Source organism: Lemur catta, chromosome 9 (assembly GCF_020740605.2).
Source record: "Lemur catta isolate mLemCat1 chromosome 9, mLemCat1.pri, whole genome shotgun sequence".
Taxonomy (NCBI): domain Eukaryota; kingdom Metazoa; phylum Chordata; class Mammalia; order Primates; family Lemuridae; genus Lemur; species Lemur catta.
Window position 1 is genome coordinate 10,154,074 of NC_059136.1, and position 18,660 is coordinate 10,172,733.

At 38.2% G+C, this 18,660-nt stretch overlaps 1 protein-coding gene across 4 annotated transcripts in view; it reads left to right on the forward strand.

The window, feature by feature from the left end:
* CHD2 (chromodomain helicase DNA binding protein 2) overlaps positions 1–18,660 on the forward strand; it is a 186,769-nt gene that overhangs the window by 43,825 nt on the left and 124,284 nt on the right. For 2 of the 4 annotated variants that reach the window (XM_045561454.1, XM_045561457.1), the window contains exons 1-4: positions 10,049–10,137; positions 12,462–12,528; positions 13,115–13,200; positions 18,129–18,198. The gene's annotated coding sequence lies outside the window, so the exon portion shown is untranslated. Of the gene's footprint in view, positions 1–10,048; positions 10,138–10,344; positions 10,496–12,461; positions 12,529–13,114; positions 13,201–18,128; positions 18,199–18,660 lie in introns of those variants that run through there. The other 2 variants (XM_045561455.1, XM_045561456.1) reach the window with 2 other exon arrangements.

The window sequence follows — 18,660 nt, forward strand, 5'->3', positions numbered from 1 at the left end:
GGGTGAATGGAAGGTTTAGGAATAAGCCTCGCATTCCTGGTGGTCACCTAGCCACCAGGGAAGGGCCTTCCTGAAAGAAGCCATTGGAGAGGAATGCAGAGCTGAGGGTTTGAGAGTCCTGATAACTTTTTTGTGCCTTTGGGTCCAGACATGCCTGGAAGCCTGCCCTACTCTGGGATTTTTCAGTTATACAAACCAACTGCTTCCTTTTTGTTCTAAAGGTATCTGGGGTTGATGTGGTAGCCAGCCCTCAAGATGGCACCAATGATGCCTCCCTCTGGTATTCTGGGGGACACTTGGTACCCTCTCACACGGAATAGGGCTGAGTGTATAATCAATAGGATATTGAGGAAATGGTGGCATGTGGCTTCTGATGCTAGGGCATAAAAGACATCGTGGCTTCTGGCTTTCACCTTGGTGCTCTCATGGATTGCTCACTCGGGAGAAGCCAGTTTCCATGTTGTGTAGACACTCAAATAGCTCAATGGGAGGTCCATGTGGCAAGGAACTGAGGCCTCTTGCCAAAAGCCTTGTGGGTGAGCCACCCTGGATGCAAATCCTCCAGCCCCAGTCAAGCCCTCAGATGACCACAGCCCTGGCTGATGTCCTGACTGCAGCCTCATCAGAGACCTTAAGGCAGAACCACGTAGCTGAGCTGCTCCTGAATTTCTTACCCACAGAAATTGTGAGAGACAATAAATGTAAATTATCATCTTAAGTCAGTAAGTTTTGTGGTGATTTTTTGAACCATAATAGATAATACAGTATCATTTCTATCATTTGCAATGGAAAAGCTGATAATGAATACCTACCTCATGTTCTTTAATGGGGACGAATGCAATTCTGGGATCCTTCACTTTGTGGTGCAACTTCAACTCTCTACAAACCTCAGTCCTTTCTTTTTCATGGTGTTCTCTCCCTCTTTGTCCCTTGACCCACTCGTTTCTGTGAGTTCTCACTTTAACATTCTACTTGCAACTGCTCTGGGCTAACGTGGTGGGGGCAGAAGAACTCTGGACAGAAAGTCACCTTGAGCAAAAGCAAGGGTGTTGGTATTCACAATAATTTCCAGCTCACCCATCTCACAGGGCAGCTCTTCCTCAAACACTATCTGTTTTGGAATAAACCAAGTTTGTTCCTGTTTCAGGTCCTTTTCAGTATCTTTTCCCTCCTCTTTGGATTGTTATTTTTTAAAATTATCATTAATATAATTTAATTAATTTGAATTAAAATTATTATATGAAATAATCTTACATACTGAAGAGTATATAAAGTGTGTATACATTGGTGAAGAATGATAACAAAAGACACATCCTGTTCCTACACCTCAGCTTAAGAAACAGTTATCAGTATATTTGAAGCCCCCTGAGAACCCCTTCATGATTGGGCCCCTTAAACCAGAGGTTACCCACTTTCTTAAACTTTGAGTTAATTGGAGTTAACCACTATGAAGCTTTAAAGAAATTACCCATATAGGTATCCCTGAACAGTTATTTAATTTTGAAAAATTGAGTAGCAAGCAGACACCTAGCTGTAATACTGTAATATTGCTACAGCTACATGGAAGCTCTCAGGAGAGAAGACAAACAGAATAGTCTGTGGGTTATAGTGTGACTTCAGCGTCCATGAAAATTTACCAGAACCTCTCCAAGACAACATCCTGAGTGAATCCTGGGGAAAAATAGGGTGCAACATCATCAGGGCATTGGTAGGAGGATAGCAGGAGGCAGGTATTGGGTGAGGGTTGGCAGTAGGAATGTGGTCAGGGGAGTGTACCACTCAGTTTTTAATCTGCCTCTAAGCTCACCGTGGCCTAAGAGTAGATCAAAGCAGAACATTTATGTGTGGAAGAGCTAAGACTCCTTAGCTGATCCAGGCAGCAAGGCTTATGGGGAGAGAGGAAATTTTATCAATACATGGCCCAAGATAGATGATATACAAATTAGAATTGGGGTTAAGTTTACCTTGGTATTCAGTCCTCAGGTAAAAAAGAAGGGACAATGGGATGGGACATCTTGGTGATTACAGTCCTCAATGTGTCTGTCTCTTGGATAACACTGTTCCAGCTCTGACTGGTGGCCAAGAGGCAAAGTTGACACCCAGAATCTCCCTGCACCATTCTCCCGAGGGTTCTGTTTGTCTGCCTTCTGCACTTTGGTTCCTCTTTCCTCTCTCCCCTGACCCCCAGTTTCTAGGTTTTCTCCCTTGTGGAATCCATTCTCCAGGAGCTCCTTGAGAAAGCAGCTAGGTAAGAGGGAAATTGTTTTGAGATGTTTCATGAAAAATGTCTTCATTCTATCCTCATATTTACTACATGACTTGGCTAGGTATAGAACTCTAAGTTGAAAATCATTTTCCCTTGGCATTTTGAAGCTTTTCAAATATAGCATTTTTGCTATTTTTTATTCCAGTGGTGCCATTGAGAAGCCTGAAGTTGTTCTAATCCCTGGTCCTGTGTATGTAATTTTTCTTTATTTCTCTTGAAACTTATGGAATCTTTTCTTTGTCCCTTGTGTTCTGGAATTTCACAATGATGGGCCTTGGTGTGGGTCTATATTCATCTACTTGTTACCCAATCATCCTTTTCCATCTGGAAATTGTGTCCTTCAATTCTGGGAAATCTTCTTGAATTATTTAATTGGGGATTCTTTTCCATTCATTACCTTTGTTTTCTTTTTCTGGAACCCCTGTTATTCAGATGTTGAACCTACATGACTCGTGCTCTCATTTCCTCTTTTCTTGTCATCCTTATTTTTTTTTTGCTTTGCCTTCTCTGCTTTCTCCAACTTCATCATTCCTTCTATTGAGTTTTCCATTCTTGATGTAATGTCTTTGATTTCCAAGAGTTCTTTACGGTTCTTTGAATCATTGCTTTCTGTGGCATCCTTTTCTTGTTTCATGGATGCAACATCATCTCTTTTCCTTTTGAAAACACTGATGATAATTTTTAAAATTTAGTTTTTGGTGTCTTTTTTGTGCATGGTATATTCCTCCAAATTACTTTTTTTTCTTGCTTGTGTTGGTCCTTTTATTTCATGTGAGAAGCTTTAAAAAAAAAACTCTCTAAAACATGTACAACTTATTTTTTGAACAGCTTTATTGAGGTATAATTGATATACAAAGAACTACATACAATTAATGTGTACAATTTGATGAATTAGGACATATGCTTACACTTGTGACATTGTCACCACAATCAAGATAATAGACATATCCAACACCTTCCAAAGTTTCCTTGTGTCCCTTTGTTTTGTGTGTTTTGTTTTGTTTTGTTTTTGTGGCAAGAACACTTAACATGAGGTCTATATCCTCTTAAATTTTGAAGTGCACAATACACATTGTTAACTGTAGGCATTATGTTGTACAGAAGATCTTTAGAATTTATTCATCTAGTATAACTGAGACTCTATATTCATTGAATAACTCCTCATCCCACCCCGCGACCTCTTCCCTGGCAACCACTATTGTATTCTCTGCTTCTGTGAGTTTGACTATTACAGATACATCATATAAATGGAATCATGCTGTATTTGTTGCGTGACTGACTGGCTTATTTCACTTAACATAATGTCTTCCAGGTTCATCCATGTTCTCAAAAATAGCAAAATTTCCTTCCTTTTAAAAATTAAATAATATTACATTGTATGTGTATAGACATTTTCTTTATCCACTCACCTGTCGATGGACATTTTGATCATTTCAGTATCTTGGCTATTATGAATAATGCTGCAGTGAATATAGGAGTGCAGATGTCTCTTTGAGACTCTGATTTCAATTCTTTTTGGATATATAACCAGAAATTGGATTGTTGGATCATATGGTAGTTCTATTTTTAATTTTTTGAAGAACCTTCATACTGTTTTTGTTTTATAGCTGTTGTACCATTTTACATGCCTACCAACAGTGTGCTAGGGTTTCAATTTCTCCACTTCCTCACAAATGCTTATCTTTTTTTTTTTTTTTTTTAAGAGACAGGGTCTCACTCTGTTGTCCAGGCTGGAGTTCAGTGGCCTGATCATAGCTCACTGCAGCCTCGAACTCCTGGGCTCAAGTGATCCTCCTGCCTTGGCCTCCCAAAGTGCTAGGATTACAGGCATGAGCCACCACACCTGGCCCAACGCTTATCTTTTTATAAGATATTATCCATCCTAAAAGGTGAAAGGTGATATCTTATTATAGTTTTGATTTGCATTTCTCTGATAATTAGTGATGTTGAGCATTGTTTATATACCTATTGGCCATTTGTATATCTTTGGAGGAATGTCTGTTCAAGTCCTTTGCCCATCTTTAAAATCAGGTTATTTATTTATTTATTAGCTATTGATAGTTGTAGGAGTTCTTCCTATCCTTTGGAAATTACCGCTTAACCAGTTATATGGTTTGCAAATATTTTCTCCCATTTCATAGGTTGACTTTTCACTCTGTTGATTGTGTCCGTTGCTGTGCACAACTGTTTCTGTTTGTTGTACTCCCACTTGTCTATTTTCACATTTGTTTCAATTTGTTGTTGTACTTTTGGTCTCCTATACAAGAAATCTTTGCTAAGACCAATGTTAAGAAGCTTTTCCTCTGTTTTCTTGTAGCAGTTTTATACTTGCAGTTCTTATGTTCAAGACTTTAATCCAATTTGAGTTGATTTTTGTGTATGGTATAAGGTAGGGGTCCAATTTAATCTTTTTGCATATGGATATCCAGTTTTCCCAACTCCATTTGTTGAAAAGATTATTCTTTCCCCATTGTGTATTCTTGTTCCCTTCATCAAAGATCAGTTGACTATATATGCATGGCTTTATTTCTGGGCTCTCTATTCTATTCCATTCATATATGTGAGAAGCTTTCTTTAGCTATTAATATTTGACATTAGTAGTTTGTTCATCATGAAAAGTCTAGTCTGAAAGGCTGTTGCCAGCAATCTGAGAGCCAGACGGGGCAAGATGGTTGGAGTCTCTACATTCACTCTGCATCTGGCCTCTGGATCACCCTGTTTCTGGTATGGTACCCATGCCCTCTGACATTCTCCAGATCAGACTCTCTGGAAGATAAACCTCCAGTTTCCTGTGTAATCAGGGAGGGGATCCAGGGATCTAACTGCTTCTCAATTTGCTTTCAGTCAGTTATCCTTATGTTGGTCTTCTCCTCCATCTTCAGTTCAGTGGTCCCTGGTTCTGGCAGTTTCTGAGCCTTTTGTTTTCTCTGGCATAAGCTGGGTTGGATCTCAGCTTTCTCAGGTCTGCTAAATCAGTTACCACTCATCCATCTATTTTCCAGCTTCTAAAATTATGTTGCTCTTTTCTCCTCTCTTGTCCTCTTTTCCTTATGATTTTATGACTTAAAGAAAGAAAAAGAAAAGAAAATCTGTTTAGTACAGTTTGCAGATGGAGCAAAATTAGTTGCATGCATACTATCTGTCCTCTTAGCCTGGAACCCACTCATAAATATACACATAGCTGCCTTTTTTGTGCCTTTTCTGCTTCAACTTAAATGTTGCCTCCTCAGATTGGCTTTCTCTGACCACTCAAATGAAACTAGGCCCCATCATCATAGCATTTCCCACTACCTGGTATATTCTTATTTATTTATGGCCTTTCCCCATTCTAGAATATAAACTCCATAAGAACAGGTACCCTTCTCATCCATGCTATATCTCCAGCTCCTAAAATGGTACCTGGCACGTGGAAGAATCTCAATAATTGTGTTTGGAAATAATATTTTGAGTATCAAATGAGTTTCAATCCTGTGTGCAATGTACCCTGGGTAAAAGAAATAAAGACTGCCATGCGTGAAGAGGGAGCAGGGAGTATGTAGAGAATAAAACAGACTCTGCGTGCAAGTCTCACAGAGTATAAGGAGCAAGAGAAAATGCAAAGAGCAGGAGCAGAACAGCAGGAATCTAGAAAAGGCTGCACTTGAAAACCATGCCCTTGGCTTGAGTCAAGGTCATCCTGGGTTTCTGCTGAGCCTCCAGGATGAGCGGGGCTGACACCCCAGAGCAAAGGGGAGCTGGGGTGGGGGTAGGGGGGACTACAGGAAGCAGGGAGAAAAGCAGACCCTGCTGGCATCTCTGCCTCTTCTTTAATTGTTACCAGAGGAGTGGAGGGAAGAAAGAGGAAAATGAACCTGTGCAGCTTCAGAGAAGCAGGGAGGACAGTGGGAAGCCCTGTTCTGCAGCAGAGCTGTGTGAGGTCAAGTTACATTTGGTATGCAAGCTGCTGCCTCCCTTTTTATGTACCAGGAATCCTTATCATCACCCAGGGACACTTCAGGTCATGTTCACATCCCTGGAGGTACTGAGTTTTGTGTGACCTTTCTTTCATTTAAAAAAAAAAAAAATTACAGGTGTTTATTGTAAGAAATTCAGACAACAAAAACTTGTATAAAGGAAAAAAAAGTTACTAGCTTTTAGCTCAGCAGATTAAGTCCAGTTTGTTTCCTTCCTTCCTTCTCTCTCTCCTCTTTCTCTCTTTTTTCTTTTCTTTTCCTTTTTTTCTTGTTTCTTTTTTTCTCTCTCTCTCTTTCCTTCCTTCCTCTTTTTCTTTCTTTCCTTCCTTCCTTCTTTTCTCTCTCTTTTTTTCCTCTTTCCTTCCTTCCTTCCTCTCTTTCCTTTTCTTTTCCTTTCCTTTCCTTTCTTTCTTCTTTCACATGGCTCAAAATTCCAAAGTCAAAAAACAGTATAGAGTGAAAAGTGCCCTTTCCAACCTCTGAAGTCTTGTCATCTGAGGCTACTATTATAAATAAGTCTTTGTGTTCTTCCAGAAATATTCCCTGCCCATCCGGGTTTTCTTTTGGACACTATTAAATAGTAACAGAATTACTCAGAGCACATGCACAGGTCTTTACTCTGAGAGATCAAAGGCTAAGAGCTTGGATTTTCATTTTCTTCCATAAAGAAACAGCAGTAGCAGGAGTCAGTGTGACTCACGAGAGGGAGGGATCTCCTCTGGGTTCTTTGGCAGACCACTAGAGTGAAAAGGAACTGTGGTGGGAGTAGGATGTGGTCTGCCAGGTGTCAGGTGCTTTTTATTTAGGACAGAGCTCTTCTTGCTATCAGGAAGGATGGCTAGGGACGGTCTAGAGATGGCAAAAGAAATCATAGCTGTCATTTGTGAGAGAAACAAAGTTTCAATGTTGCAGATAGGGGGCCTTCTTTAAGGACATTGTGTGGGATTTAAACTTGGGGGAAGAAAGCTGTTTTATGTAAGCCACCCAAGGTATATCTTCATAAAAGGGAGTCACTGCACAGCTTAATTGTAGGGGTCCAAAATCAAAGAGGGAGCACAACAAGACAGCTAGAGGGCTCCCAGGTGGCATGCCAGGAGATTGACAGCAATAGGGTGGGGCCCAGGTCTGGGAATTAAGTTAGACTGGATCTGACTTTTGATTCTGAAGGTGGAACACCTCAAAGAAGCAGAGGAGGGAGGAGCCGGCAAGTCAGGAAGATCAACAAAGCAGAAGATCCAAATGGAACTATACAGCAAAGGGACAATCTTGAAAGAAAACTAGGCTGGGCGCGGTGGCTCACGCATGTAACCCTAGCACTCTGGGAGGCCGAGGCTGGAGTATTGCTTGAGCTCAGGAGTTTGAGACCAGCCTGAGTAAGAGTGAGACCCCCGTCTCTACTACAAATTAAAAAAAAAAAAAGTGGTTGAAAGAAAACTGGGAGAGGCAGAAGGGTCTGCAGCCAGATTATCTGGGCTCAATCCTGGCTCCAATACTTCTTAGTAGTGCGAACCTGGGCAAGTTACTTAAACTCCTTATGCCTCAGTTTCCTAATAGGGATAACAAAACAGGGAAAGATGATAACTTTCATTGGAGTGTTGTGTGATCAATTGAGCTAAGCCATAGTGAGGGTTTAGGAGCAATGCCTGGCACCTAGTCAGCTAACTCAATGCTTTTCAGCCGTTATTATTGTTAATAAAGGCCTGTTCAGGCCTGTTTTGCTGGCACACAAGTACTTGGTGATGAATCTGGAAAGACAGAATCATAGATAGATTTCAGGTAGTGGTAGGAGAGGGAAAAGGAAGGAAAAGGGAATGAATAACAGCATAGCAAGAACACACCAGGAGAGTGAGGAAAAAGCATTCAGGATGGGGCTATTTCAGAAAAAACAGCCCTGTTGCACGTCCACGTTGTTCAAAACGAGACTGTGTAAGAGAGTGTCTCTTGGAAATTAAATGGAAAAAATTTAATTTTGGTTGAAGAAGTATTTTTTTGTGAGTGTGCTCATGGAGAGCTCAAAGTATATTGCCAAGGAGGGTGGTCACGTTGCACAGAAGGAAACCAAGATCTATAAAAAGTCTGGAGACTTGGGATCAAGTCCTAACTCTGTCCTAAGTGGCTGATACCATATTAAGCTGAGTCAATTGATACCGTTTCATTTTTAAAAGGGCCCCAAACTATTCCTAGGCTCCACATGTATTTAACATTTTCTCATTTTAACCCAGGAGCAGGGTTTCAAGAGAACTTGAGTTGCTTCCCTCACCTCTAAGTCCCCCTCCCCTCAAGAAAACCATTAAAACAAAGAGCATCTGGTGTTCCTTTCACTTTCCCCAGCTCCCTGGCCAAAAGGAGCAAGGTTTCTAAATGTTGGCATTGGGAGAGAGCTACTTCTTTTTCTTTTCCCATCCACTTCAGGGAAGTTTAGGTTTTCATTTTTTTCCCTATGGTCTGCTTAGAGTTGCTTTCAGACTGAAGTAGGAAGAAGTAATGAAAAAAAGTGAGATTTGCTGAAAGGAAACCAAGCTTGCTTTGCCTGATTCTTTGGAAGGTTGGACAGGTAGGTTGTGGTTGTTCAGGTTCAAACTACTACTTTAAGAAATACTGCCCTAGAGGGTGGAATCCAGCCAACTAGTACTATAAAAGACTGATTCTTTAAGGGCTCAGGACACTGTATGTGCTGATAGGCTGTCGCACATAAATGGGCCAGAGGCAGCTTGCAAACCCTCAGATAAATGGCATCTTAATTTGGATACTGGGCTAGGGGATGTGCTGGTCTTAAAAACGTTGGTCCTGAGTCTGTGACCCTGAGGGAAGGCCTGGATGCTTAGAAAAAAAATCTTAAGGATATGGCTGCTTGCCCAAGGGCTGTGGACCTGCATCTAGTTTGCTCATCATCCTGTCAGTCATTTTTTTCTTCTTTTTTTAAAGAGAATAAAATCTGAATTCAGAAGCACTAAAGCCAGAGCTTTTTCCAGAGGCGACGCTATATTATCTCTAGGCTCCTGTACTAATGATTCCGGCCTGGTCTAGACCGCACAAGGACCCTCCAGCTAGCCTGGAGGGGTCCGTCCGCACTGCGGGGCGAAAAGCAACAACTCAGCTCCAAACCCAAAGGTTCTACCATCAGCCAATCGCGGCCCGGTGCTTCTCAGGACAGCCAGACACGCCTACGGGCAGTGAATGGCACTAAGGGCAGCCTATCTGCGCGGCAAAGCCGCAAGGGGTAGTATCAAAATTAGCCAATAGAACGGAAGCAGTTGTTATTGGGAGGGAGGAAGACGCCCGCTAGCGTGCGTGAGGCGGCTCCTGGGAAGGGATGGCAGGAAGCTCGTGGAGCCAATGGCCACGGTGGGCGGGCAGCGGCGCGCGTGCGCACTGGGCCCCAAGGCTGCGGGCGGGAGGCGGGGAAGGTGGGGGAGGGGAGCGGGCTGGAGCGCGGCGGAGCTCCTGCCGCCGCCGCAGCCGCCGCCGCCGCAGCGAAGAGGCCATGTTGTGTGGTGTGTGGGGCGGGGGGAGGAGGAGGAGGGAGTAAAGCCGAGAGAGGAGACGGGAGAGAGACACCACACACACACGGCACAAGATGGCCGGAGAGGCAGCAGCACCCCGAGCTGTCAGGCGCTCGGCCGCGGCCGTAGGGCCTGGCGGCCGGCTGGGAGCTGCGCTTGGGCGGCCCGCAGGCCCGCGAGAGCGTGGCGGTGGCGGCTGAGGCGAGGCGGGCCGCGCGCCGGCGTTAGAGCCCGCGGCAGAGGCGCCCGGGGCGGCCGGGCCCACGATGCCGAAAGCGCCGCTGCGGCAGCGGCTGCGGAGGCTCCCCGGGGCCCCGGCGCCTGGACTCGCGCGGGCGGGAGGCTCGGGCAGGCGGTGCGGCCCGGGACTCGGGTTTGGGTGACTAGGAGCTGCCGGCGGCCGCGTTCGCACCCGGTGAGTTGCTCCCCGGCTCCTTTTATTGTCCTTTGTCCTTGGGAGGAAAAGCAAAATGTCCTTGAGCGCGCGAGCAGGAGGGGGCGGCGGGCCGGGCCTCGCTGGCCGGCTCTCCCCACACAGCCTCTCCGCGGTCGCGGCCGGCTCTCGGAGGCGGGATGCGTCCCGGCGCCATGGGCCGGGGTCGCGGGGCCCAGGGGCGGGGGGCACGGTACCCCGCTGTAGAGCCCGCGGCCGGCAGGTGGGCGGGGGGCGGCCTTGTCGCCGGCACTGGGACCCGCCAGGAAAGGGGCGGCGGCGGGTGACCGCCTGCGGGAGCCCGAAGGGGACCGCTCGAGAAGAGCCCCTTTCTGTCCTGGTGAGTTATTTTTGAAATTTAGGGTAAAAAAACCACTTTCAGGTTCTCCTACGGAGGAGCTTTTTAACCTCTTTCCGGTGAGGTGGGAGCTCATCTTCATGGTCGAATTTAAAAGAACAATGGAACACTAGCTACGTTTAAACAAAAATAAAACTTGTTTTTTTCTCCCTATTGGGTGTTGGCTTTTAACTCTTTCAAAGCCGACTTTGAAACGGCTGCAGTGTTACATACGCGAAGGTACTTGCTGTTTATTAAACCTTTATGGCGTTAAGATTGTCTTTTAAAAATGCAAGTTGGAGGACTGATTCTGGTGTTTGAGAAATTACGAAGTCAAGTTTAGTGTATCGTCAAGGCTGTTTAATGGAAATAGATTTGATAATTACGGTGCTAGACGATGACGTTTGATTAATACAGTTTATTTTACCGAGTAATTACGCCAAGATCATTTGACCTACTGATACTTGAATACGATTAAATACACTGTTTGGTACTCTTTAAAAAGGTCAAAAGGAGCCGTTATCTGTAACTTCTCACCCCTGAATGTTAGAACGTACTTGGGTCAGTTCCTAGTGTTTAAAAAAAGTTTAAGTTCGTCATTTTATTATTTTTAAGAATGTTGTATGTTATTACAAGCCATGATCGAAAAACTTTTACTAAAGAATATTCTGACGCCAGATCTCTTCGTGAAGTTACTTTCTCGTAGTGTAAATATTAAAGTAGGACTGCTTTCGGTAATGGGCGATGAAGAGGAGCCATATTTGTTGCATTTGTTGCATGTATAAAAATCTACATGTGCTTAAAACAGAACAGTATTTTTAAAATACGGGTTTCAAAAATTTGCAGAATTGTATGTATAGTGTCTATTTTAAGAAAATGTTTGGAGGGCAATTTTTAAGTTTAATTGTTTGAAGAGCAAACCAGAAACGCACAAACCTTTGTGTATTTTAGAATATATTTATCTTCATTCTGCGAAGCTCTTGTGTTGTAAAGGTGCAGATCTATATAAAAATACTGTTGGGCAGACTTAGGTAGTAAATCTAAAATCAGAGATACTAGTTTATTCAACCATATTTCTGAGGGGTTATTTCCCCAGTAAAATTATTTCATTTTTTGAATAGCTTTCATATAGTGGTATATGTTACATCAGTTGCGCATATCTTGATTTTTACAGAATCCGTTGTTTACCAATTTTGGTTTTTTAAATCAGTGTTTTTGAAGTTTTTGAACACTGTGGTTTTAAATGGATATTCTGCATCTAGTTCTTTAGAATCCTTTTTGAATTGTGAAATGCAAAATAATTGCAAGCAGTTTAATCTCGAAAGATCTTTTTACTTGTTAAGTGGGGGAGGAGAAAGACTGAAAATATTCAAGACCCTGGTTTGAAATTGAGTAAAGGTCACAGATAACAAGTTTTAGACTTGCCTAAAAGGCAAAGCTAATATCCCACTTAGTGAGATCAAATAACTTGTGGTTTAAAATTTAAAGTAACCAGTGGCCATTTTAACTTCACTAATTTCTCCTGGAGGAGTTAATTTTTAATTGGTCATAATTGTAAAAGGTATTTCTAGACGGTAAACTGAGATGTAAAGGTAATTTCAGTCTTTAAAAATAGTAAACTTTTTTTTTTTTGTTGTCTGGGATGAAAAGAGGGAAAATAAAAATAAAAACAAGGCCATAATCTTAAATCTGTCTGAAGATTTAAATTTTCTGTATTTGCTTTTAATTTCAGTGCCTTAATGTTTAGTATTTGTCAATACAGCCAAAAGATGAGGAAAAAAAAAGACTGATACTAAGATAAGAAATAACTACAACCATAAATAAATGTGCAGGTTGTATGTTGATGAGCCATCTCTTAAATTTGCCCATAGATTTTAGTTTTTGGATATTTTCTTGTTTCGTCTCAGTGAATCATTGGCTAAAATATGTTTAAAAATTAAAACATTAATATCATCCTTTTTTTTTTAAGGTGACTTACAAGATTAAAATTATTTGGTTGCTGATGGTTCTGAACAAATACAATTCTTTTATTTGAGGTAAGATTGGGTAAATTTTTATTACTTTGACAAAAATTAGCTTATTAGGTTTTGTTTTGCTCTTTAATAATTTATATTTCAAATAACCAATGAATCCTTATGTATGATTTTTAAAAAGTGATTATGAATATGAAAAAACTAAATATCTGAAATAATTTTACAAAGCCTTTAAACTGTTTCATTGAATGAAAGATTAAACATCTATATGCATAACCATTGTAATTTAATGTATCCTTTGAATAGTTTAAAATACTGAAGGTCCATTAAGCCTTTGTTTAATTTGGGGAGCAAGAGAAGATTGATTATATTTTGAGGAAAATCATGAACCAAAGATACATTTTTGTTTCTTTAATTCTGTAATATGCCGTGCAAAAAAATATTTAAAGAAATTTATTGGAAAACTTGAACTAGTTTGCTATTCATACTAATAGGTTTTGGGGAAGAATATTTTAAAAATTAGGTTTTAAGCATGGATTTTAGTTTTCATTTCTTTTCCATAATTAAAAAGTTTAAAAATACTTATTTCTACTTGCTATTGATTGTCACTGAGTTGTTTTGAATCTTGTTTGTTTGTTTTCACCAAAAGGTATGCCATTTTGAAGACTGAGACATTGGAGTTTTGTCCTTGAGGATAAAGGAAATCTTTAGGAAAGTCTGTATTGTATATAGCAAGTAAGTAAATGTTTTTACCCAGCATCTGAAATTGAATAGTTACCAACATTTCAGTAGGAAAATATCGGTAAACTTTGTCAGTGAAACAAACCGTAGACTGTTTCTTTATCTGTATAAAAAAGGGTGAGAGAAAAACCCATCACATTCCTTTGCCTTACATCAAAATACTTTTATTACTTTTAAAACCGTTGATGCATGTAATTTATATCGAGGCAAGGAAGACATTTAGTACTTCCCAATAAAATGATGCTTTAGGATTGCAGTTAAATCTGCAGCACAGTCATCAAAATCATGTCTTTACAATCTGGTATATACATTTTTTAGCCATTTTTCTGATGATATACAGAGCACATTTTAGGAATGGCCTGGAATTTTGCATTTGTTGATCACAGGATTCTTAAAAAAACTAGATTACAAAAACTAAATAGACACTTCCATATCTTAGTTGTTACTTAAGTAGATTAAAAATAACTTATTTTACTTGCTTTCGTACGTTATTTTCAAACAGGTGTAAAAACAAGTTGTTTTCTAGGAAATTAGAGTAATGCAACTAAAGAGTCCTCTAATTTATTGCTGAGCAACTGTTTTTAAAGCATAAAAGGTAGAAATAATTTTTAAGCACATTAGGTATTGGGCTTAGTATACCACGTGTATAATACTTCACATCTTAAAAATGGATACGTGAATGAAAAAAATATGTCCAGTGAAGAAAAGAGTATTCATAAGTTAACATTGAATCTGGAAATTAATGTCAAGCTGTTATGAGTAAGTTATTGACCGGAGGAAATATGAAATATAATAAGGAATGTTTTGGGAAATTTTAACAATTGCCAAATGACCAGTTAGCTAAATAGGGGCAAGTTTGCCATTGTCTCTGAAATTTATATGGCAAATAAAATACAATATTCTATTGTTTGATATTGGCTTATTCCATTGATTAAAATAGGTGGTAAGAGAAGTATTTTTAATGCCTTTTTTTCAGCTTAACTTTTCCTTTTTAATCCTTTTTGTGGTTTCATCAAATTTGTGTTTAATACAGTGTGCATAGAAAAATGTTAATTAACTGTAGTGTTTTAAATATATGACATTTTCAAAAAAAGTGAAAACATCCTTCACCCTAAGCTTCTTTTAACATAAATGCCAAGATTAGGCTTTTCTCTGTGCAATTGATATGACATTAAATTGGCATTCATCTGGTTCGGCACTTACAGAAATTGAGCATTGGGTTTCTTTTGTGAAGCATAACGTAAGTTTAAGTACAAATATGCAATAAATTTATAATGGTATACCAAAGATATAATTTGTTCAATAAAAAAAAAGCTGGAGAAGGTTAGAAATGCTAAACTAAGATTTGTATCTTTCCCCCCTAGTATCAGTAATTTAAAATAAATCTAAACAATACAGTAACCTCTAAGTTAATCCCCAGTCTAGTGGAATACAGATTTCCTTTTATCACCAAGATAGAGGATTAGAATAAGTCATATTTTATAAATAATCTACATGTTCTTAGGTCTTTATGACAATGTTTATATTCATTGTTTTGCTATTTACTGCTTGAGCTAGTATTGTATAATGGACAAAATTGATTGAGTAGTCACTGATACATGAGGACAAATGTACATGTAGATACTATTATAGGTAGATAATATTGTGGAAGATAAATATAGTAGGTAATGTAGATATTCTTTTAAAGTAGTATATTTCATGAGAAAAGTAAATTATTTACCATTTTTTCCTGCTTAAAAACCAAAATGATAAATACTTAAATAATTGTATTTATCTTAGCATTTTGGACTAATTCTTGATTGATAAAAACCTGATCAACCTGGTGATTGGGTTGGATTGCATTTGTTCTGACAAAAACTTTAAAAAATTACAACGTTCAATAGAAATAAGCTATGAAAGAACTAAAAGGCTTCTGTGAACCATTACATGACATTTAGAGTATAGATTATATGAAATGGGCAATTTCAAATGTAAATTGTCTTTCAAGTTTAGTTTACTTATTCACAGTTGTTTCATGATTATTTAAAAACTCAGGCTGTGTACAACCAATTTATTTACTTTTTCTTCTCTGAGATTTTATTCTTTATGGAAAGGCAGAAGGGAGAAAAACATAATTTGAGGACATCTCTGTCTTCTGCTTTAATCAGAGATGTGCGATAGAGTAGAAAATATAACTATGATTCAGCAATCAGGAGACCCAGCTTCTAATGTAAATAAGCCCTGCAATCTTGACATTTTATTCTCTGGAATCTCTTAATTTGTATGAAGGCTTTAAGAGTTTTCAATCTCTTAAAATCCTTCTTAGCTCTTAAATTGGGTGATAAAAATAATTGAGTGTCTAATTCTCTTACACAAACTTTGTAATTTTTGCATAGCAAATCACACGTTTTATTTCTATAGTTGAACTATTGGAATAATATAAGACCTAGAACGTGCTTGACTTGATTTTTAGGCATTTCAAAGTATTGATAAGTAGTATACAGACATTGGAAAATTGATCTTAGCAAAACAATGAAAGAGTGATATTGTTTTCAAAGAGTAAAGATTTAGAATGTTGTGATAAAAGCAATGTTTGGATTTTTCTAATAATTATTAAACATATACTAAATTGAGTGTATTTTTATGTAACGTTTTCAGCTGACTACAGTTATTAACAGGATTTATACTTTGCATGCCTGATGTCATCTGTTCAGTTTCCTTTAAGAAATTTCTATACTTCAAAGATACATACTCTCATTTTACCAACTACCTTCCCCTTCCAGATGGAATGGTTTAGTGTAAACTTTTATTTTCAAGTTGGCTATTTCTGAATATGATTAACTTTTACAATTTAAATTGAAGGATATTCTGATCCTTATTTTACAAATATATTTGACTTGATTATGTAACATTCAAATAGCATTATATTTTCTATGCAATATGATAAAAATTTTGATTTATATATACATCATATAATGCCTGATAAGGCTGGAAAACGTTCCTTTTCCTTTTGAAACTAAACCATTTATTTGAAATTGAATATTTCCAAAACAAGCAATTATATCATTACTACATAGTAATCATAGTCATTTTAATTTAGATTATCAAGCTATATATTTTTAACTTTAAGGTTTGTGAGTTTTTTTAGAAATGTTAATGACTTTATAATTACTCTCTTTGCTTAAGATTTCTTAAATTTCGTACTGCTCTCAGATTTTATTCTTAAATTTGAAAATTATTTTAAGGAATTTAGAAGATGACAAAATCAGGTATTCTAAGAATAGTGCAAATAGTCTATTAATGGGAGAATTGACTAAAGCTGTCCTTGCCTTTTATTGTAAAAGGACCGGCACCCATAATGGTTTTTTATGTATACAATTATATATATTATATATATAGTACATTTAGAAGACATATACGTACCTATAACTTATTAGTAAGTCAGAAACCATAATGTTGCAAAATATTAAGGATAGGTAGAAATAGAAGCAAAATCATCTTTTATAAGTCAGCCTTTAAGCTGAGCTCTGCTGGCTTCTCCTCTTTTTCGAAGGGTGCCAAAATACTATTTCAGATCTTGTCAATTTAGGGGAAGGATGTATTATGTTGGATTACATTAGTGTCAGTAATTTTCATGGTATTGCAAAGTGAGATCCATTTTCTGTTTTTAGTGGTATGAGAACCCAGAGACACATCTTGTATGGGTAGGTAACTTATTTATAATCACATTGTTAGACCAGTGTGAGGAATTTCTCTTAGATGTTTGTTTTACCGACTTTGCGTAAATCAGTTGTACCCTTCTCTTGGGGGGCTACTTGATTGATTTAAGATTGTCTTTATTCACAAAATCCTCTAAAGTCAAATTAAATTTGGAAGCTTAAAAATAGCATTGTGTTCCTTTTAAACTGCTTTATTTGTTAATTTCTTGGGATGATACTTTAGCACTTTCAGGGTAATTTTGAAGCAGATCTTTGCTATATTTCTTGATTATGCTTTGTCAAAATGACTAGAAGAATTTAGATTTAATAAGATAAACAGTGACTTGCTCTATAATTTGAAAACTAGTTCTAGAAAAGCATTTGGGTAACTTAGTTTTAACTTAAATCCTAAAGTTTAACTTTGTCCTTTGCCTTATAAAAACCTTAAATTGCTACATTTTCATATTGAACATTTAAACAACTTTTTTTAGTGATTATTATAGTCATGTTTGGGAACACAGGTGACTGAAAAAAGTGTATGCCTGTATTCAGAAGGTATTTGAGATATGGGAAACACCATTTTCCATGTTTAGTTATGAGGTGTTCAAGTCTAGTGAAGTGGGTACAGTATTTTTATCAAGTACATGTTTTAGAAAGGATTAGTGTTGGCTTTAGTTGAGTAGATCCATACAGTTAGTATAGTAGTATGAAGTGATGCCTAATGTTTTCTTTCTAACACTAAGAATGGTGTTGATCAAAGTGTATAGTAATGTAAAATAATATGGTAATATTAAGGAGTGAGAAAAATGATTTTTCAGGTGCGTAATGGAAGCTTTTCTTTAGAAGGCTTGAAAGTAGATTAGATGAAAGACCAGAAGATGAAACAATTGTGTTAAGGAATGATGTTGGCTCTGCTAAACAGCTAGTTTTAACCATGGCTGCATCAAATCCACTTAGGGAGCCCCAAATATTTACGTATTATTTTTGAGTTCTTAGGGGCTGAGACTTAGCTTGTGATTTTATAGTAACATTCTGCAAGTGAGTCTCCTCTATCAGCCAAATTTAAGGTACTCTTAGAACTTCTATGTCTTCTGCTTGGACTGTGTTATTCATAAATACATGTACCTCTTGGTCTACTGGTGAGTGATCTTTGCAAGATGTTAAAGTTTTTGGTGTAAATCATGGTGTTTAATAATCTATTTTTGTTTTCCATGTATAAAATTATATTCTTTTTGTCCTCTACAGAACTGTGAATTCCCAAACTGAATCCTTTAAAGGACGTGTACAACGTAGTAGACACTGGTGGAAGGATTTAGTAAGTATTGTTCAGTTTACATGCTTAATCTGTTTTTAAATTTTTAATATGACTCAAAAATTTTGATTAATTGAGTCAGAATTGTAAAAGTATAAAGATATTTAGTGAAACTCAACACAATACAAGAAAATGAACATCGTTAGATGTGTGGTGAAGTTTATTAATAAAATTTTGCTTATTAATTTGCTCCAGGCTGTTTTCTGCTTTTTTCATTTAAACTCAGGCAAAGTTAAAATAAAAACAAACATACATTTGAACATGTTTTTAACACTCTTAGATCTGGGTGTTGGTAAACTCCTGCTTGTTTTTATAAATAAAGTTTTATTACAACACATCTATGTTCTTTCATTTAGATATTGTTTGTGGCTGCTTTCCTACCACAGTGGCAGAATTGTGTACAAATGGCCACAAAGCCTAAAATATTTATTATCTGTTCTAAGAATAGCTTTCCCTAGATCTTAT